This window comes from Diabrotica undecimpunctata, chromosome 2, assembly GCF_040954645.1.
Source record: "Diabrotica undecimpunctata isolate CICGRU chromosome 2, icDiaUnde3, whole genome shotgun sequence".
Lineage (NCBI taxonomy): Eukaryota > Metazoa > Arthropoda > Insecta > Coleoptera > Chrysomelidae > Diabrotica > Diabrotica undecimpunctata.
Window position 1 is genome coordinate 72,543,828 of NC_092804.1, and position 23,502 is coordinate 72,567,329.

At 31.8% G+C, this 23,502-nt stretch overlaps 1 protein-coding gene across 1 annotated transcript in view; it reads left to right on the top strand.

Annotated features, from left to right (window-relative positions):
• Ptr (patched domain-containing protein) overlaps positions 1-23,502 on the top strand; it is a 274,044-nt gene that overhangs the window by 94,717 nt on the left and 155,825 nt on the right. The window lies entirely within an intron of this gene.

The following is a 23,502-nucleotide window of genomic DNA, read 5'->3' on the forward strand; positions in this document are numbered from 1 at the left end:
GTCCTGAATTTTTTACGTCGTTCTTAACGAAATCTAGGACATCGTGGTTATACCTCCATTAATCAATTATGTACGTGCATGCAGTGGACACTTGTATTCGTGATTTTTTAAATTTTCTTCGTATCAATAGCGTACTTATACCATTATGTCAAGACCGTTCCGACAGTTTAATCTGCACGAAACAATCATAATTGTTGAAAATTATGCAGTAAATCGTTTTGAAAGTAAAAAGTTTATTACTAAAAAAAAAAAAAATGAAAACAAAATATTATCTATTGGGAAATCGTTTAAATGTCTTATTTTCCTTATTGTGCAAACTAAGGCCCCTAGATTTTCTTCAAATATAGGTGCAATTTCTTTAAATATAACTCAGTTTTTTTCCGCTGTAGAACTTTATTAAGAAAACTTTTTTGACGTAGTCCCAATTCTCTAATGAAGAGTGAAAAAAAAGTTTAAATGATTTGTTAAAAACAAGAAAGCCATTAAATTATAGTTGATATCGTAAAGACATCAAGAAATGATCAGATATGAAGAAAGTAAAGTGAATAATTTGGTAGGAAAATATTATTTCAAGATATCTTGGAAAGTTTTTTCAATAAGGTATTAATTACAAACCATTTTTTGTGCTACCAACGCGTTAAAAAAAATGTTTGCATATAAAATAAAATACAATTAATATTTTAGGTAACTAGGGGGTACAAATAAGATACTTGTTTGTGAATATATCTTTATTGTGTTCAGTGCCTACAAAAGTAGTACAGTAGAATCTTACTAAACCAGCACTTCAACAAACAGACACATCCAATAGTCCGACACTTCAACGAACAGACACATCCAATAATCCGACACCCTCCACCCATGCATCCCTCAGCACTTCTTACGCCATACACCGCGTATGAGCTCTAATATCAAAACATGAGCAAGTACATATTTACCTGCTGTTTTAATTGAAAATATTGTAGTTAAAACTGTTAAGTAAACGGAAACATAAGACTCTAGCTTTGAAAGTTAAAATGGACATTTTAAAGAAGTTAGATAGTGAAAAGACATGTGCAAATTGGCAAAAGAATATGGAGTTGGGCATGCTGTGATACACAACCTTAAGCAAGATCAAACAAAAGATAGTCAACTACGCGAGAACGATGAAATCTGGACCAGGAAGACGTAAAACATTAAGAGTTAGTAAATGTCCAAAGAAGGAAAACGTTCTCCATACGTGGTTCATGCAAGGGCGTTCTAAACACATTCCTATGGCTCAAGAAATTCTGAAACCAAAAGCAATCGAAGTTTATGAAGAAATTACCAAGAAAGATAATTTTCTTGCCAGGGTTGGGTGGTTGCATAAATTTAAAAAGCGATTTGGTATCCGTCTGTTAACTATATTAGGTGAAAAATTGTCAAGCAACGAATCTACAGTGTTGCTATTTATCCAGAATTTTAAAGACAAACTAGAAGAACTTCATCTTCTTCCTGACTGAATCTATAATGCAGACGAGAGTGTTCTGTTTTGGCGACTCTCGTCCAACAATACATTCGTATACTCTAAAGAAGCAAGTGCTTTAATTTGTAAATTGAGTAAAGATATATTCAATGTATGACGTGTTCAAATGGTGTTCATTACACACATTTGATTTGTTATTTCTTGGTAAATCTAAAAGTCTTAGAGCTTTTAAAAACTTCTGTCTGCAGGTTTACTAAAAGAACTAATTTAAAACTTGTTTCCCAAGAGAGCTGTTTTATGGCTTCATAAAGACCCAGAAGAGCCCTAAAAAATTTAATTTAGAAAATGTTGCATCTTCTTTCGCTTACGTATCAAGGACTGTTTCACCTGACTGAATCCAATCATCATAGAAAAGGGTATTTCTTACAATGAATGTGCTAGAAGAAACGGAAAAATGTGGTTCTGAAAATAATCTACCTGCTGCCTACTTGTTTCAAAATTTATCAAAAAGAGAATTGAAGACAAATAAATATATAAAATCTCGGTTTGAAGGGACAAAAAAAACAAAGCAAATTATGAAATATGAAGAAACATGTAAAGCAGTACAAGAAAAAAAACGCCCCGAAGCAATATTGGAGCCACCAATTATTACAAATGTCAAAATAAAACAGCATTTAATTGTTTCTATACCTACATAACATGGGCTAAAGAAAATGGCATATCTGCTAAAGATATAATTCTTCGAAACATGCAAGAAAAGGTCTTTTCAAGAAAAAGGTAGAATCCGGCACCCTCTGATTTTTAATAGTGCCGAATTCGTAAGATTCTACTGTATTTTGTATTTATAAAGCAATTGTTTTCTAAATTGTTATTGTTAATCCTGATATTATATTTCAAAACCAACTGCCGCGCCGTAGGGGTTTTCTCAATTTTGTTGTTTTGGAAACAATGGGTGTTACCTTATATATAATCTTTTAAGATTTACCTGGCTACAGACAGGCCTACTGAGACAATGAGGTATCAGCAACGAAATAAGGCAGATCAAACACCTTGCTGTTAAAGTTGCTGTTAAGTTTTCGGTCTTGATGGTGAATCATCATCGGTCTGTAAAACTGTATTATATATTTTTGGGTTAATACTATAATAGGATTTGTAAAAACAATTCTCGTTTTAAGGCGTACTCATCATACCGTTTACAAGACTTTTAAAAGTTATGGATATACCACTTTCTTTTCTCCTTTTGCGTAGTTTTAATCACATATATATTAGAACATCGCCTTCACTCCATGAGGTCATCTTATCAACTAAAAAGACGCAGACACGGTTTTTCCGTGTACGGAGTTAAGTCTGCAATCTGCGTGTGTTGAGTGTATAAATTATACAATTTCTATTTAGTGCTTCTAAAATACTGTCTAAATGCTGCTCAATTAAAAAAAAACTAAGATATTTTAAAAAGCTAAGTTGCTATAAGGAAATAGTACCACAAAAATCAGCAATAATTATTTTTTCCCCATTTTTTTTTCATTGGGTTCATCAGTTTTAATGTTCTTTTCAAAGTCGTTAAATCCAAATTATCTTCTATCATATCTTTCTCCACAGTCATTGTAAACAGAGGAAGATAACCTTAAGATTATTAACAAGGGTTTATAGTAGGAGTAGCCAAAATTTCTGAAAGTGTGGCTTTACATTATCTGTTTATGAAAAGTTATTCGGGCCACTAAAAATTTTCCAACAAAAACTTTGGGCTTATTACTAATATATATATGTATTGTGATACATGTTTATATTTGATGTAGTTAATGTTCCTTAATATTGTTTTGAAGCTATTTTCTTGTGGCATTTTAAAGTAATTACTATTTTAATGAGAATAAGCCACAATTGAAGGTTACAGTAAGTTTATTGACGTTCCAATTTCCACTTCGGAAATTGCATTTTGAGAAAAACAGTATTTTTTGAGTAATTTTTGAAGGACAAGTTTAGACGTCAATAAACTTACTTTAACCTTCAATTATTGTGGCTTATTCCCATTAAAGGTTAATGTTCTGTTTGAATCTGAACTTTCTTAATGAAATCGTCAAGTTGGATCCATTTTTGTTACAACTAATAAAATTTAATTTTTTCCAAAAAAATATTGATTAATTTTAAATGATACTGTGATTTATTACTATTCATAATTGAAAAGGTATCTTCAAAAACATACGTCGCACCGAAACGACAATACTGTAAAGCAAAATTGTGAAAATAAGGAAAATCAGCCATAGACACGTATTTGAAAAATTTAATATAATTTGAACTGCTTGTGCTTGAAACAAGCTCGTAGTGCTTATTTTCAACAAAATATTATTTTGCAAATATACTATTTCTGTTAGGAATTCTGGAGGATATTTTCAACGTCTTCAAGTGAAATGGAAGACGAATTTGTGAAAAGTTAAATATTTTTATTATAATTTTAAATATTTTTTTCCTGGAAATTTTCAAATTTCATACTAATTGAGCTTTAAAGACTTTAAATTGTAGAAATGTAGTAGAAATCTAAATTTCTACTAAACTTATTCGTAATTTCAAACATTATTTGATCTGAAAGCTAATTACTTCATGAATTGAAAATAAGTGAGCTTACCTGGCTAACAAAAGCTGAAAAAATCGTTGTCTAAATTCTATAACCAGTCTTCATTTTTCAACCAAGAGCACTCACTTGGGAATTGTTAATTTTCCTCCACACTCTTCTTTGTCAACCATTTTCCATACACCCTGAATGTAGGTCTCTCCCAATTGCTTCCATCTTTCTCTATCTTGCGCCAATCTAATCCACTGTTTGCCTGCCACTGTTCTTATGTCATCTACCCATCTTTTTTGAGGTCTTCCCGTGCTTCTTGTTGTCGTCCTTGGTCTCCATTCTGGAATTCTCCGTGTCCACCTGTTGTCATTATATCGGGCTACGTGACCTGCCCAGCGCCATTTCATTTTTGCAATTTCTTCCACAATATTCCTAATCTTCGTTCTACGTCTTATCTCGGTGTTTCTAATCTTGTCTCTTAGTGATATTTCAAGCATGATTCGTTCCATTGCTCTTTGCGTTGTTTCTAATTTTTTAGCAGATTTTTTGATAAGGGCTACTGTCTACAAGCCGTAAGTACAAACTGGTAGTATGCATGTGTTATACACCTTTTTCTTTAAGTTTACAGGAATGGAGGTGTTTTTCAAGATATATGCTAATTTGCCGAAAGTGCCCCATGCCAGTTATGTTCTTCTTTTAATTTCAGCATCTTGATTTGGTTTTCCTAGTTTGATAACATGACCTAGATATACATAATGTTCAACATTTTCTATGGTATGATTTTGTATTGTTATATTTGTCTGGTCTCAGCTCAGTATTTTTGTTTTTATTTTTGTGTTCCTCCACACAAATTTAAAAAACACACTCTTTTTCAAGAAGAAAATGTAGGGAAAAGTTTTAAAACTTCCCAGTGCATTCTCTTTTGGCAATTTTTAGAACACTACCATAAAGGAGCAATTCTATTGTAAAACTTTTCTAAATAAAAAGTTTTTAAGTAGCGTTCCATCCATACAAACTGACTCCCAATTTCGACCATTTCACTTTGCTATTTTCAATAATGCCGTGATGATTGCCAACGTCCGGAACGGATAGGCACTTTAAGAAGAAGATTTTCAATAACATTTTTCACTTGGTTCAACATATACGTCCTGTGATCAAGACCGATTGGCGCAAATCTAATAGCTTTTTTACAACAGTAAAACTATCTGCTACTAAGCGTACACATAGGCTCAAGTGCGCATTATCTGCAGCTTTCATCCAAAGCCAGCGAAAAGTATTTGCAGTGTCGTAGTGACCGCATAACCGTGTTTATGGATAAAGTGATTCAGTCCACCAAATGTCTTATGTTTTAAGAAATATTGATAACCTATGTATTTATTATCACATTTCGGTCAGAATAAGGTCTTTTCCCGCGTGCAATAATAGCGAGAGTTTTTTTGTTGCTATAAATTCGGTTCGTAGGTGTGATGCAGCAGGATCATTGTTGGTGAAATCACCATGAACTTACTGGTTATGGCGCACCAGATTATATTTTTTTGGAACTGCCACACAAATTTCATAGCAAGGCATAGCAAAGCTTGGATGTGGACTGATGAATAAATAATAATTGTCCCCCCTGCTTAAGTCCTCACATTTACGTTTTAAAGTTGATAACTTGCTGGTGGTCATTTTAAAAATAGGCTTAAAGAGTCTCGAACAAAATTTAAAAATCAACTGAGGCAACCGATCATGTCGTATGACACATTCATCCTAACTAGATGATAATGGCATCGAAAAAACAACGAATAATGTATCTGATGACTAATGTGCCTGGGAAAGTGTATATCTACTACTTTACAGTTAAAAAAAGGAGAAAAGCTCGGTTTCGTTCGGAAAAATATTTCAATGAGATTTTTTTTGCATAATAACTTGATTATCATGAGATATCCCAAAATAAGGTTAAAGAGGTCGCCCAGGCGAAACGTTGTTCAAATTTTTTAAACAATTTTTTTTTAACAAACAATATATATTTTTTAACAAACTAAACATTAAAACTGAAAAAAAACGCAAAATGACGACTTTTAAGACTAAAAAATACAAGTAAAAATACTACATTATTATATGAAATCATCAAGTGCCTAAATTGAAGTTCACGCCTTCTTCTATTAACTCCTGATGAAAATTTTGGGCTTATTTTAAAATATTGTTTTTTAATTGTTATTGAAGCGCGTATGGCAGAGCAGACCCTCCTTTGTACAATGAGAATTTAAACCAGTAAAAATTTGTGCAATAGATCTTATTAACATGCTTCATTAACAATTAAATGTTTAACAATGTTTTAAAATGAAATAAGCCCGAAATACTTATCGGAAAAGAATAAAACAAGGTTTTAACTTGAATTTATATTCTTGGTGAATTAAAAAATAATATTTTTTCGCACTTTTTCGAGGCACGAGCGCCGTATGTGAGATAACCGTCGCTCAGAAAGAGAACATTAAAAGATGCGACAAATGTAATTTAAAAATGGATCAATAAATATCATGAAGACAATATAGAATACACATGCTCTTCGTATATTATATAAAAAAGTCTTTGACTGCAATCAGGAGAACTAGATTGATAGAGGAAATAAAAAAACCAATAGATTCCGTCAAATGTAATAAAATTAAGAAACATAAAACAAAAATGGACGGAACTCAAGCAACAATTACAGCAAAAGAGGGCATCACAAATGCAATCCAAAGTGTTTAGCTTTAATGGATATAGCCTAGTTTTAACGTAACCACTAGCATATACTGACGATATCATAATTAATCGAAAGAAGACAATAGTGGTCAAAGACTTGCAACCGAAATAAAAAAACAACAACCAGAGCGAACACAAGCAAAAAAAGTTATTGCCATACCATAGCATAGATTACTAAAGTATAGATCCTTATACAAAGAGACAAAACCAAAAATATATAAAGTGGGGACCAAACCGGTAGACATTTAAATCTGAAAACTGACATCTAACACAATGTGTCTTACAAAAACGATGAAGAACGATTAAGAATGTTTCTGAGCAAAATGTTTACCAAGAATTAGTGTTACCAGATAGAAGTCAAAAACAGAAATACTGAGAGGAAGACCTAAAAAGAAATGAGAGAACCAGACTTAGATCGTATTTAATTGTACAGATCTGGCTAATATTCTTCGGTTGTTAGTGTGTTTTTAACGTGTTTTGAGATTCATTCTTTGTCTTTTTTCTCTCTATTTTACTCAATTCTAATATTTCCAGTCACTTCTTTATTTTTGACCAAATTCTATGTAGTGGTGATCTTTCATTCAGAAGTTTTTTTGTTTTTCTTAAAATGTTTAGACAAGTGTTGCTAATAAAATTATTATGTTACTTTATAAAAATATTTTCAAATTACATTTTATATCACTCTGCTACAATCTTTAAATAATAGTCGTGGCCTTTACCTTGATTTTGAAAATATCCTTGTTCCCAATTTCATTTTTAATAAAGTATGTATGTAATAAGTATCTTTTAAATTCATTTTTAAATAATCTAATTGGTAAATTATCCTCACGTAATCTTATCCTATCTTATCCAATATGATATAAAATATCCTGAATATTGGCATCTTTTTACAACTAAATTCAGATCTAATCTCGAACTGTTGGTCTGATATATCGTGTTCACATTTGATAGTAATTCATCTATGTATAATTCTAAAGCCATTTTTTAATATGATATCAAACTCATACATTTGTCATCCATCGAAGTTTGCCAACTTTTTTTTTAGTTTTATTTTTCAGAAGAAAGTTGGAAAGCATATAATCGATGAAAAATATTGTATCTTGATTATAGGTAATTTCATTGACACATGTATTGTATATAACCTGTCTGATTCTTGCAACTCAGTAATTCTTTATTTTTTCAATAATCGTTTACATTGCATTTAGCTGGTGGTGATTAATAATTGTAGATCCGCAATTTACAGTTAAGTATTATTATACAAACATTCTATTGCTACCGATTATTTTAATATATTTTTTGTAGTGAATATTACTACCATTAAATATCATACAAGGCCACATTACTACATTCGCACCTTAGTTTAAACCACAAATTGTCTTTCTTCTATTTACTATGCTCAACCATACTTCGGTTATGATCTTTCAATTGTGTGTTGAACCCAATTTGGTACGGGTGCATGCGTCAGGTCATATTTAAAATCAACGTTAACTTACGACAGGTTTATACGTTCAATTGTTTTCATCAAGGTTTAACAAGATTTACCAGGTTGTGGCATTGTATAAGGATTAAAGAACACGTAACAGAAGTAAAGAGTTTACATTTAATTTTACGTTTATTTTTCTTAACCCTTTAACGGCGAAATTTGATTTTTTAGTGAAATGGGATTGTTCAACGATGTATTAAGACTATATATTTTCGGAAAATAAAAAAAAATATATGATAGGAACACACTTTATTGACAAAAATTGGACTGTTACCATGAGGCAACGCTAACCTAATATGTAATACAAAATTATTTGGTATGGAATATTTCATTACATTCTATACCTAGCCCAACGTCACATTTCAAACATTTTGTACGTAAATTAGATGAACACCCTTCCGAGCACATTTTCTTCTTTTCTTATTTTCATTGGGCACAAGTAAAAGTCTACGACCATCATATCGTTGATCATCTGACACTCTGTTAAATGTCACACTGGAACGTAATATTGCTGGTTTTCCAACGGCTTTTGGGGGAGTCCCATATTTGGTAAGATATGCTTGTACTACTTGTCTCCTAAAATCTAATTGAGATATAGGTTCCGTCTTCCTGTAAACATTCCATGCATTTACCATAGAAACATCAAACAACTATATGAAGATTGCCCACAACCATATGAAGATTGCCCTCCACCACTTTTTACGTCTGATACTTATCCTATACCTTGAAAGATTCTCATCTAACAAATCAGTACCTCCCATAAATTGGTTATATTCAGTTGTAATTGATGGACAACTGATTTGAATAATTTCTTCTTCTTTCTTCTCTGTTCTTGAAAATCTTTTTACACTACTAACTGGATCTATTCCATGGCATGTAGACGCCGTAGCAACTGCATTGTTATCTACCCATTTAACGATAATTATTTCATCATCCTTGTTTAGTATTGAACTATAGCCACCTCTCGCAGTTTGTTTCAAAAGATCTTTCTTTTGGAGTAATGGGCAAGATTTGGGTAAACGGTTTTTCCGAATTGTTCCTGTTCCATCGTATCTCAGTTGTTTTAAATAAAATAAAATATTAAAACCCGTAAATATGTTGTCCAAATAAAATGTGAATGGTAAAGTTTTGTAAGCTTCAGGGAATTCGTGTACCATATTCACCATTGGAGACATGTTTTTTCCAAATTCTGTTTCAAATGTGGTGTTTCCTTTAGGGTTTTTTCCTTGGTGTAGATCAAAATTTACTAGATACCCTGATGGAGTATTCAGACATCACATCTTGTAGCCGAACCTAATTATTTTTCCCCAAATAAACTGTTTATTCGGGAAACGGGAAGGGATGTCGCCCGAAATATTTTATCATGGATTCGCCATAATCCAAGTTTTGTTCTGGAATCCAGTTACCTAATTTTTTTTTTCAACTTATGCATCAACGGTCTCAATTTCCACATTTTATCAGATTTGTCCGGTTTGTTGTTATCTGCACAGTGCAGGTATCTTAGAATTTGACGAAATCTATCTCGGCGCATAGCTTGACTTACCATTTGATTTCGCATGTCATCTTGAGAGTCCCAGTAAAAGTCTCGACAAGGTAATTCGACATATCCTAATAAAAAGAGAATAGCAAAACAACATTTCATTTCATCCAGCGTGATGGTAGGATTTGGGTCATTCAAGATCATTGCATGTTTATTTGATTCATCAACAATGAACTGAATTATATCATCATCTAAAAAATTTTCAAAAACTTCAACAGGTAATAAGCTTTTGAATCGTGCATCATTTTGTTTTGGAAATTGTCTTGCACGAGGAACTAAATCTCCATTTATCCAAGTTACTTTGGTTCTGCCTGGTCGTTCTGATATTTGTACGGAAAGACTTTAAAAACTGTCATTTTAAATCGCATTTTAACTAGTAGATGCCGTCATACTATGACCAACAAAGGAAGCTATGATTAACAAAATAAATGTCAGTATTAATAAATTGGAAAACGAATATACCGATTCTCGTTAGATCACCGAAGTCACGCAGTGTCGGTTACGGCTAGTACTTGGATGAGTGGCCCCATGTTGTTGCCATGTGAAACCTTCCTTCTTCGAAACGGCTGAACCGATTTTTATGAAATTTTATATGTGTATTCTGTAGGTATGAGAATAGGTTGTTATGTATTTTTATACCCGTAAGGGGCAAGGGTGGTTCACTGCAAACATTTTTTTAAACAAAAAAAAAATTATGTATATATATACGGTAGTTTTGAGAATAGGTCGAAGTATATTTTTCATACTCCTCCTGTTTTCAGTGATAAGGGTGGTCTAACCCAAACATCTTTTTAAATTTTTTAAACAAAATTTTTTATTTTTATTTTTTTTAGATGTGGCACTAAAAAATGCAAACATCTCCTAAGTTTTACCCTAATAATCCTAACCCCTATTTTTATTTGCCAAATTAGTGTCAAAAAGTTAGTTGTCATACTTCTTCGAAACGGTTTGAACGATTTTTATGAAATTTTCTATTTATACCTATTTGGTAAGTCTGATAGTCGGTCGTAATCTATTCATCATATCCCTGATGGATAAGTGTCTTTAATTTTCACACTTCTATTAATAATCCCTATTTTTAATAGCCACATTAGTATCACTGATTTAGTTGTCATACTCCTCCAAAACCGCTAGACCGATTTTGATAACATTTTATATTTATATTCGGTAGGTAGGAGAATCGGTCGTGATATTTTTATACCTCTAATGGGTAAGATTGGTCCATCCCAAGTTTTTTTTATTTTATGGACAATTTTTTTTTATGATGTAGCACTAAACAATACATACAATCCTTAATTTTCACCCTTTCACAGTTTAATAGTCACAGAGTTATTTGCCACACTGCTTTAAAACGCCTTTACCGTTTTTTATGAAATTTTGTATGTATATTCGGTTGAATCTACTACTTTAAAGTTTCTTCGAGTGAAGTTGTTTACATTCAAATCACTTTGTTGACACAGTTATAAATCATAATGACGTAGTCAATTAGTCTACAGAGCTTTTGAATTCATTGGAATTGCCTGGACTCCCACCTAACAATTTACAATTAAAAGTAGGATCAGTTGTCATTATGCTGAGGAAATCAACCTCGACTGTGCTTTGGAAAGAGACTGACTGTGAAAAGGCTAATAAATAATGTCATTGCGACAACCATCATGAAGTTAAAATACAAAGGAGAGAATATGTTAATCCCTCGTTTAATGATGATTTCAACGAACGTACCATTTAATTTTAAAAGTTTACAATTTGCCGTACTTTTGGCTTCTGCAATGACAATAAATAAATCACAAAACTAACCGTTGGAAGTTTGCGAAATTACAACACAAAGTAATTAATTGAACTTTTTTCATGCCTAATATGTTTGAGTGTTTCTTTTTGTTTTATTTTTTGTTAATTTTTTAGGCTCAATATTTAATTTAAGGCAGTACTAAGTTCGCCGGGTCAGCTAGTAAACTAATAAATAATAGTTAAATTATTAGTTATATATCTAATATACTTTAATTGTCAAAGTCTGAAATGAAAACCAGTGTCAGAAGAATTATACACTAGAATTATCTGTGCGCTAGAACGCTATAGGTCAATGACTGTAAACTTCGTTTGGGAAAAATTGTATCATATGGACACCAACGACATGTGATTTCAGTAGAATTGCGCTACGTGCAATGACCATGACACATTGGACATTCTGCAAGAGTGATTTAAGGACATAGTCAACTCATGCGGAGGTAATCTACTGTCAACTGGCTGTTGAGATCGTACAATTTTACCCCCTTAGACTTTTTTTTGTGGTTTTTCTCCAGTCCCTCAATTCTATGCGAATAAGCTACAAACTACGGAGGCTCTCAAAGTCAATATAACCCGTGACATCGGTCAAATTAAGCCCAATTTATGCGTCAGAGTCATGGAAAATTAAACATTTCGGATGCGCTCCACCTAGCGAAGCCGATGAGGAAATTTAAACGATGTTATATTTTATACATAATGGCATCTACAGGCCTTTTAAACGAATAAAAAAAATTGATGATATCTCATACATTCGTAAAGACACTCCGCTACTTATTTTTGACACCAGGACCTCCTTTTGTCAACTTGATGCCGTAAGAATACTTTCACATATACTTTATAAAATGCCCACGGTAGATACAAGGACCTATTTTTCTACTTGTGATCTCCTTCTTCAAACTATTCACTTCTTTTCGTTACGCCGGTATCCAAACTCACGAACCACACCCTATCTTGAGAAAAACGACTGTTTCCTTTCGATGACCAAAATATGACTGACTTCTCCTGTCTCATCATCGACTCCCAAATTCCCATTTAAAAACGACCGTCCAATCAAAAAGCTTAAATTGTGTTTACTATGATATTGGAAAAGCCTAATTTCGGTTTCAGAGAAAACTAAATAGCTTACTTTAAAATTGGTTTTTTTCAATACATCATTTATACATATTTCAAAAGATTAGAATATGGTCATTTAATACTCGACTCTACAAACAATGAAGAGATTAACTTACAGGTAAAATGTCTTCCAATTCTAAACAAAGGTTTTTTGATAATTTTGTTTGCAACGGAAACAGGTCGTTTGCCAAACAAATTTCTATTCTTATCTACACTAAATCTTATCTTAAATTAATATATACATTTTTGTTTATAATGATTTCTTAAAATTTTATTTCGATGGATTTTTTTTATTTAGTTTTCTTTGGTTGGAAAAGAAAAAGTATGACAATATATATATATATATATATATATATATATATATATATATATATATATATATATATATATATTATTTATTAATTTATTATATATTATTAACGATGTTTTCTCGTAAATTAATTCATGTATGTTATAATCTGATTAATTCAAATAAAATCACACCTGACAAAATTTCACACTGGTATTTCTTGCTTTTACTTTTATTCTCATCGAACATCTATTTCTGGTAACTTCCGAGTCAGTAGGTCTTATAACTGGGTTACTCGAGCCCGTCACGCTTGCCTTGTCTTTATCGCTATGGTTAGTTGTTGATACCGTACTGGTGGAAAGATCACTTCTGGTTGCATGCAGACTTGCAGAGTAGTACCGTTACACTGAATGCAAGGCGCATTGCAGTCTTTGGACGAAACGCAATAACTCTAATGAATATGTAGTATTTATCAGACATAGAAGAGCAAGATATTGACTTCGTATCGTGACTTTAAAAATTTACGTGACATATCATACACAGTTTATCAATTTTAAGTGACAACTTTGTTCTATTGCACACAAATATGCAGGACACGGTATTATAGAAAGTGGAAGGATTTGAAATTAGAAATAATACTAAAGGTGATAAGATATTCTTGACCTAGCAGTAGCACTATAATAGGATGGTGATTATTAATAAACTATCACATATCAAAATTATCAAATAAATTAATATAAAACAACACCTTTCGATGCTTTTAATCCACTACAATATGTTCAGTCAGACCAATAAACTTAAATTTATACAGTTAACATGCATAAAATAATATATAACTTCTACACTTCTACACAAGCTCAGACGGATTTGTACTCTCGAGCCTAAGAATTGCGAGTTATCGAGGAGCTGAAGACTCCTGTTGCCGGAAAACATTTAGAGGCTTTAACCAACTTTTTTAAATACTGTTTTAAAATCGCAGTATTACATATCTATTACTCCGTTTCTATAAACAGTACTATTTCAAGACTTGATCATACACTATACCTTTTTGAAGGGACGCGGACGGTGGAATCTCGTTCTGTTAGCAATTCGTTTTTCTATATTTTAACCTTAGTTTTTTTTAAAGTTATCTATTCATATCAACAAAATTTAGCATCCAAGATCATACTCAAATATATTGCAATACTTGAGTATACAATTTGGTTATTATTCATAATTGCAATTTTTAAAATATTTCTATTTGTAAAGTTCACAGATATTAATTTTACATCTTACTTTGATTATAGAGTTTAATCTCTAGAGGAATAGTTTTTTAAATAGTTTTGACATACCGGACAAGAGTAGGGAGTTGTTTTAACAATTTTCAGTTGTTATATCATATTCTGAAGATTTCGTTTCTTTCAGTTTTCGTAAGATTTTTTAAACAAAATTTGCCAACTGAAAGTGCAAGTATTCTAAAACAAAAATCATAATTTTAATTTAGTGTGAAACATATCACAAGAAAATACAGTGGGTAGCCAAATATACTACTCTCCAAAATTAACGCACCACCTAAAATGGACCATGATTTTAAAACTATATTTCTTCTGAACCCTTACTTGAATTTCCATGATTTATTTTTCACATTGTAGGTATATTTCTAGTTAATGACTTTATTAATGTTTTTTAAGAAATGTCAACGTTTTACTTATATACAGGATGTAAACATAAAGTTGTGTTTTTTCATCTAATTTTGCAACACCCGGTGGAATGTATTAAAAACAAACGCTACATGTTATTAATATTTTAAGATCGCTTCATTATTTCTTCATTTTTGTTAAAAAAATCATTACGATACATTTATTATCAAAAAGAAAAGTATGTTCCAAGCATTGCGGATTTTTTACTCTCCAAAATTAACGCCGGACCTCAACTCTACCATAATTATTAAGCTATTTTTCTTGTGTATCCTTGATTGGATTTCAATAAATTTTTTTACTCATTGCAGACCTATTTCTAAGTAATTACCGTATTATTGTTTTCTGGAAAGTATCAACATTTCACCTAGATATGGGGTGTAAAAATAAATTTGATTTTCATCTTATTTTGCAACACCCTGTGAAATTTACTTAAAGCAAATGCTACATCTTAATCTTAATACTTTAAAAAAGTTTCGTTTTTTTTTCAACATTTTCGTAAAAAAATCATCGATATCTTTATTATCAAAAAAGAAAAGTACGTTCAAAGCGTAACGTGACTTTATTGAATTATAAAAATTCAACATTCAATTTCAAGAAATCTGAGCCAAGATGAATGTGTTCAGGCAATTACTTTAGCTAATGTAGGCTTAAGTTATCATGAAAAATGCTTGAGGTTAGGGGTATTTCATACTACAATATCACGAGTCATTCAACGTTTTCGAGAAAAAAGGACCATACGAAACGGCGTGGATAAGGAAGAGAAAAACTTACAACACCACGACAAGATCAGTTTATCAGGCTTCGTGCTATAAGAGAACGTTTTCTCACAATGAGACATTCACAAATACAAGTGACAAATGTTCATAATATTCAAATGAGTAGAAACACTATATAAAGGCGACTCGCTGAACAAGATCTGCAAATAAGGATATCAGTCAGAGCTTTAAACGTAAATCATTGTAGAAGTATATTACAATTTGCCAGAGAGCACCTTGACTGAAATGTTGATGACTGGAAGTACGTGTTGTTCACTGCTGAACCGTGGTATTGCTTATATAGCTCAGTGTGAGAGTTAATCGACGGCCAAGAGAACGCTACGCACAGTGTAATATACGACCTATTACTTTATTCAATGGTGGATCTGTAATGGTTTGGAGAGGAATATCTCTTACAGCGCAAACGGACCTTGTTGCTTTACCAAGAGAGTTCTTAACAGGTGAAAGGTATATTAGACGTTTTGTCTAACCATGTAGCTCCTTACATAGGAAATAATTTTCTTTTAATGAGAATTTGTGTCTCATGTCTCTCTTGACGACATAGAAGTTATGATGAGAGAAGTTTGGAATGCAATTGATCAAGACCAAATACGCTGCTTGACTTTAAGTATGCCTCGCCGCTGTGAAGAAGTAATTAGATGTAGACGTGGAAATACTCGTTATTCCACAGGGTGTTGCAAAAAACGATGAAAAAACACGACTTTATTTTTATACCCCGTATACGGGTAAAACGTTGATATTTTTCAGAAAACATTAATACATTGATTTACTAGAAACAGACCTATAATATGGAAAAACCATCAATAAAATCTAATCATTTTTTCAGGAGAAAAATAGCTTCAAACTTTTGGTACATTTAAGGTGGTGCGTTAATTTTGGGCATTAGTGTATTTGGGAACAGTACACAAATCTCTGTATTTCATAATTCAACTAATTTTTTGGCAAATACTTGGTTCTGGGACTTTTATTTATTTTGTTGTGTTCAAGGTCATATTACTAGAATTATAAAAACAAGTTCTGTAGTAAAGATTGGTGCAAAAAATTAGTTTAATATTTATTGATGACACCTGTTAATGCAGTTAGTTATGCATTATTTTTTATTTTACGTTATGATGCTATTCTCTAGAACTTCAGACAGCTGACGCTTGGTCGTGATCAGTGATTACTGATCACCTATTGGGCGATAGCTCACTTGATTTGCTTCCGGACACTTTCGATCTGGTTCATCTTAGACGAGTTTCCTGTTCAGAACAAAACGGTATTATTTTCAGTGGACAGGAATCCAGAAACACTCCTAGCTTTGTTGCAACGGTGCCGAATCATGCAAAAAAACACTTTTTCGTCAAAAGGAAATTATTTTTTGAACTGTGTTATGATATGAGCATACACAAAAGTTTCGTATTTGAATATTATTTTCATTAAAATACTATTATAAAATTCAACTTTACAATTAATTCAGCAACCAAAAAATATTACTTACCTATTCATTTTATCGAACATGAAAGACGTCCGTAATATCGAAATACGTTCAAAAAATGATTAAAAATATTTGCATCTATCTGAAAATATTTATAAGATGTCACAGGTACAACAACAGATAACCAATTACATTTTACCTCATTTTTGATAGAAAAAGTGCAACATCAAATAAACAAGAAGTATGATAAACTATTTTTTTTTTATTTCAAAAATCCATTTAAGCTAGAAAATACGGAAATATGGATATTACCATATTCTTGCTTATTAAATAATTGATGGATTCGACCGTTACTTGATGGAAATTCATTTTATGTAACAATAAAACATCGAAAACTTTGCTTTCAAAGTTTCCAATCTTAGCACTACAGCTGTTTCGGCAGAGTGCCTTTCTCAAGATATTTGATTATTTTTTGTCTAATTACCATATTCTTGTCTGATTGACTAATTGTATTTCTTAGCTAGCATTATACCGAATAGCTCTCTTATTATTAGTTTATTAATTAATAAATATTTTTTTATTAATTCCCTTTTCTTTAGTATAGCGCTGACAAATAGTTTTTCTTTTCAATAGTATTTTCCATGAGGGTTGCTCAATTTTATTGATGAAAAGTTCCACTTCCTGGTCAACAGACAGTTGGGTACTAAGTTAAATGATTGTATCTTCTGAGTTTTAAAACTTGTCCAATCTGTATGTTTGTTGACCATCGTTGAATTGTATTTTTTTTATGATATTTTCACTTCTTCACTGAAGACAATCAGTCAGTGCTTCGAGTTCAAATTCCAGCATTCGTCAACAACTATAAAGTGTGTGGTTATATTTGTAACAGTAAAGAAATCAGTAAGGTCCGGCAATTTTTCTAATATTTTATAGTGAGCCATTATATAGATTTCTCTTTATTCTGAAGCTATTTTCTTGAGGCATTTTAATACAATTTACTGTTTTTACTGGGAATAAGCAATAATTTTATTTAAAGATATGTTTATTTTAAAGTTTCAATTTTCACGTCGGTCAGTAAAAATAAAAAAATCTATGTACATTGATATACTGCTATTTTCTTTGTTTCTAATAGTCCTTTGTCAATGCTGATCCTCAAAATAGATTAATATGGCAAGAAAAAAAGATATACGTAATAAAACCTCTATGATAATAGGGAATAATGCTGTTAGAAAAAAAAAACGTCTATTTCTAATGGTTTATTTTTCCTAATGTTTAGCCTTGATTATGTTGTCGTCTACTTATGACCAGCATGAATTTTGTTTTGTCAATATTTATGTTTAGACTAAATTCTTTTCTTATTATGTTAACATCATCAGACGTTCTTGCAAATCCTCCAAATCCTGCAAACGTATCTGCAAGTATGTTGTTTGTGTGCGTTATATTTATTTGTATTGCTTTTATTCGATTTACAGCCCTAGCTTACTCCTCTTGTTATTTTCAGTTCTTGAGTTGCTAATAATTCGCAGCTTTGCCGATTGATTCCAGTCTACATTTTATATAATTTAGAAATCTTTTGCATTAAGTCTAACTTTGTTGACTGTATCTACCATTGTTTGTTTTATACTATGAAAAGCCTTTTGATAGTTTATGAATGCCATAAAGACGTCCTTTGCTTCTCTGGTACCTAGTTAGATTATAAATCAAATTGGGTTTTACCGCTGATTTCTTCTAGACATTCGTATAAACAAATATCGTTAAATAACCAACATAGATGTTCCGGATTTATTTAATTTTATTGTTGTCTTCCTCTGACGTATTTCATTTTTTTTTAATTTCTGATGGCCTAATTTACTTTTGATACCAGTATAGTTGGTCCTGAAGACTTGCTAAAGTTAGTTAAATGTTATGCTAGTCGGGCATCGAGATAATATTTATATTCTTCAGCGGCCAACCAAATTTCATTACAATGTTCATTAAATGATCAAAAGATTATTTTATGAATGTAAAAAGGAAAAATATAGAGCACATCTAAAAAATGGGGATACTAAAGGTAGCATTTATAAAATTTGGAGAATTGGGCACTGCGAATGAAATAATTGGAAAAAACTCAAAAGTCAACAAAAAACTCAAAGTAAAAAAAGAGAAAATTATAAGGAGTAGTAAGAAAATGATTCTGATTAAAACTTTTTAAAGTTATAAGATTGAATTATAAGGTTGTAGCTGCAGTAAAAGATAAAACTAAAACATAATATAAATAAATATATATGCAATATAAAAAAATCCATAAGAACCAGAGAAGAAAATATTACATTTGGTTGAAATTACTTGTTTTGGAATTTCACTTACGTATAATTGAATGGATTTAAAAAATTGAGTCTAATTTTAAGGATTAAATTCTATATTTTGCTTAAACTTATACATACACAGCTCTAGTCACTTTGAATCATGTTAATATGTTTATTTGTTAATTTTTATTAACATAAATTTGTCTAGTATCTTTTACATTTACTCAATTATTTTTTTAATAATGCTTATGACTAAATAAAAAATTGTGCAATCTGTCATTTACGATACCAGCAATTTGTTTAGGCAACCCAATTACAATTAAGGCTCAGTTAAGTATTTTTATGTAGTTCGGCTATTACTTATAATGAAAATAAATTGATAGTTTCCTACTTATTTAGGAGATTTCGGTGTACTAAGTAGTAGCAGCCACTATTATGTAATCTTTGGTGTAGCGAATTAAAATTGCATAATAGTAATAACCATAGTAAATGAAAGTTTTTATTGTTTAATATTATTTTATAAACGTGACGGTATTTTATTATGAATAACACCCGCCTAAAAATAAAGAATATTATTTTAGTTAAATATATGAATTACTAAGAGCCAAACGTCCCTAATTAAAATATTGGTAACTTTTTAGTAAGTTCAACAAAAATAAATAAATAAATAAATAAATAAATAAATAAAACATTTCTACACGAAAGATCATGGGAGTCCATGCTTAGTTAAATTTAGAAACTATGAAGAAAAAACAAATTGTGCTGATGTCATTGAACAAATATATAAAAATATCTTTGTGTCGGAAGATTGGACAACGATAATAAAAAATTCCATCTTTAATGGTGCGGAAACCGATTGACTTGGGACCAGTAATGAAATGCATTTGTTTTTAGTAATGAATCTAGATTCTGTTAAGGGATCCATGATAATCCAACTAGAGTCAGAGGACCTGGTAATGAAAGACGAAATCCACAGTTTTTTGTCGAACGGAACGAACTTATAGGGGTTATGGTGTGGGGTGCAATCGCTTTAAGTAACCTCTAATCTTCGTAAACATGACAGCTCAGCTATACGAAGAAGAAATTCTGGAACCTTATCTCACACCCTACCTTCAAGCACTCTAATAACTCTTCAAAAGAATAACAATATGGGAGTAACCAAAGGCTTCTTAGATCAGACTGGAGTCAATTTTTGCTCTACCCCATGAGATGATCGATTTATTCCTAATTGAACACGTAATAGCAAATCATCCTTCAGGTCTTGTAGCTCTAGATTTTCCTGAATTTCTTCTCTATTACTATCGTTTTTAAAAAACCACAGCTAATGAAACACTTTTCAATTGTTTTGGTTGAAATGTCTCTGCACGCTGCCACAATCCAAATTAAGGCGTTAGAAATCGTTATGAACTTCGCCAGTTCAGCCGTTTATAAAGAACATTCTAGAGATGATAACATTCTTCTAATTAAAAACTTTAAGGTTTTTAATTATTCCTTGGTCTAACGGTTGACAATATGCTATAGTATTCGGTGGCAATAATATTATCGATATGTTAGATAACTGAATAACCGAATGGGATGTTACGTTGTCTAGGAATAAAAGAATTTTTCTTTTTTTACTTGGTAAGGCTGGATAATACAGACCGGTCTCGTCAGCATTATAAATGTCCTCAGGTAAATAGCAACTTAATAAATTTGGCAGTTTTCTTTGCCACTCTAAAACGTCGACAAGGTTAACATGTGCAGCTTTTTCAGAAATTGCTCTAAATTTAATGTTATGTCTTAAGAAAAACTTTTCAAGCCAACCATTGCAAGCTTTAAAATTTAAATTAATTTCTTTTGTCGCCTCCAAAGCTCTTTCTTTTTTTATCGGTCCAGATAATGGAATGTTCTTATTTCTCACTTTACAAAACCAATCGTACAGTATAGTATCGAAGGCAACACCTTCAGTTTTAATTCTCGTTTTTTGTTGAACATTTCCACTTTTACTATACCACTTTTTTAAATCGGCCTTTTTCTTTAACACGTTAAGTGCCACGTGGTATAATGCGCGTGCCACACCCAATTTTGTTGTTCGGACCGCGTGGCACATATGTTGTGCCTAAATGCAGTCTGGTATTTTGGGGATCGTGGCTTACACAGTGTGCCGCACTTGTGTAGTATTTATATGGAAGTTGAAAATATGTGGCCCGGAAAGCCAAGTAGTAATTTTGGTCCGAAAAAGTATTACACCTATATAGTATATTTTTGTCACTTGAAAAAATACAAATTAATGATATATTTCTTTATGTAATAATTATTCAAAAAATATAAAATAAGTTTACTTGAAAAATGTTTGAATACCTAAAGACTAAAACAAAAGCAAACGGAAAACATACTTCTAAACAGAAGTAGTAATTCTTACATTAACATTTACATTATACCCACGCAAATACAATAACAAAAATTTGAAGATAGAAATTCATATTTTATACAGCTTTTGCCCGGTGTGTAAGCATTCAATACAATAATGTTTTTTACAGAGCATACATTGCCATTCACTTTGCGCACTTTTATTTGTTGCAACTTTTCAGCCATTAGAAATTTTCAAATTTTCGTAGGAAACAACACATCTCAATCTTGAAATAGTTTGTTCCAAAGCATTATTTTCGGTGTTACCTTCGGACTTATGTTCATCTATATCGTCTGTTCCAATGTGTAACAATGAATAACACAGTTTTTCTTTGAAATCGGTTATGGACAATTTTTCTTGTATAACTTCCTTGTAGATTAAGGAAGCGTTTATAACTGCAGACCCCAATAACAATTCGATGGCAAACTTTCTGTATCATTTTGTTCCTCTGTGTAGACAGTGAAAATATGCTTTTATTTGGTCAGACAGGTCAATGTAAGATTTAGCTCTGTTATAATTAATTATTGCTTCGGGTTTTTCTACTGCAACACCTCTTTGCAATACTTCTTTTGTATTATTTCTATGTAGGGTATTGAGCATAAGCACATGCCTCTTGTCACGCCATTTCATGACCATAATTCCGGAATCACTTTCTCTGGCCTATATTTCTTTTGGTTTTAATTTTTTTTGGACCACCTCTTTAGGATTATATTTTCGGTTGCTACGGAGGGTGCCCACCAGATGTGTCTTTCGCTCTAATAATTTGGTTGTCATGGAGACACTTGTATAATAATTATCCGTATACAGTTCTCTGCCAGAATCCAGAAGATCGTCCATTAAAGCAAACACTACATTCGAAGGTGCTTGACCGCTATTTTCGGTATCTGTTCCACAATAAACCCGTAGAATATAAGTGTACTCTCCTTCCGTACACAACTTGTACAGTTTTATACCGAACTTGTGCCTTTTATTTTTATGTATTGCCTAAATCGTAGTCGACCACGAAATAGTACCATGGTCTCGTCAATGCACACTTTTTTACCAGACGTTAACACTTTTTTAAAGTTTTTTAAAAGAATTGTAAGGAGGAGAGTAATTTTGCGAAGTCTGTCGTCTGCAAAAGTATTATTATTATTATTATCGCTAAAATGCCACTTACTTAGCAATAACTCAAAACGGTTCCTCGACATAAGACGGCTGATTTCAATTTAATATAATAATGATTTTTTCCAATACGATCGTATAGTGGGCAACTTACGCAAGCCCATCCATAATAGGATACCAATATACCCCTCCATTTCAGAGAGTAATCACTTCGTCACAAACAAATAACTTAAAAAAAACTATAGGGATTCCTAATTATATAATCTTCATATATTTGAGCTCTAACTCCTGTATCTTTTCTATCAAAGTCAAAATTCTTAAAAGATGATCCGTCAACATGGTTCCACTGTAAGTTATTCAAGTCAATTAGGTCATCTTGATGATTACTTCTATTTTCTGGGTCACTTTTAGCTCTGTACTGGAAAATTACGTATTCAATAACATTGTCTACATTTTGTAAATTTGAATTGATATTATCTGACCCTGTTTGTGAGCTAATCGGCAAATCTCCAACATCATTAGAGGCAGATAAACTATTTGATTTGCTTGAAGATGCTCCGGAATCCATTGTAACATTTATTTCTTGACATAATTTACGATTTTTTCAGATAAAAACTGCAGTAACATCGCTATTTTCATTTTCCGAGTTACTCGAGGCTTGCGAACTAGGAGAGTAAGCATCAGACGAATCAACATCACCTATTATTACAGAATCACTTTCCTCATCTGACATTAGTTCATCCCATAACTTAAAAATGCGTTTCTGCCCTTTTTCGTAATCTCCCATTGTGCGTACAAAACCTTATATTCACTTTACTACACTGCTATTCTCAAAATCTCTGTTCATCTAAGGAGCTAACAACAGACTGGCTTGCACGAGTCGCTTGATTCTCGAGACGGTTAATTTGTCCTTGAATACC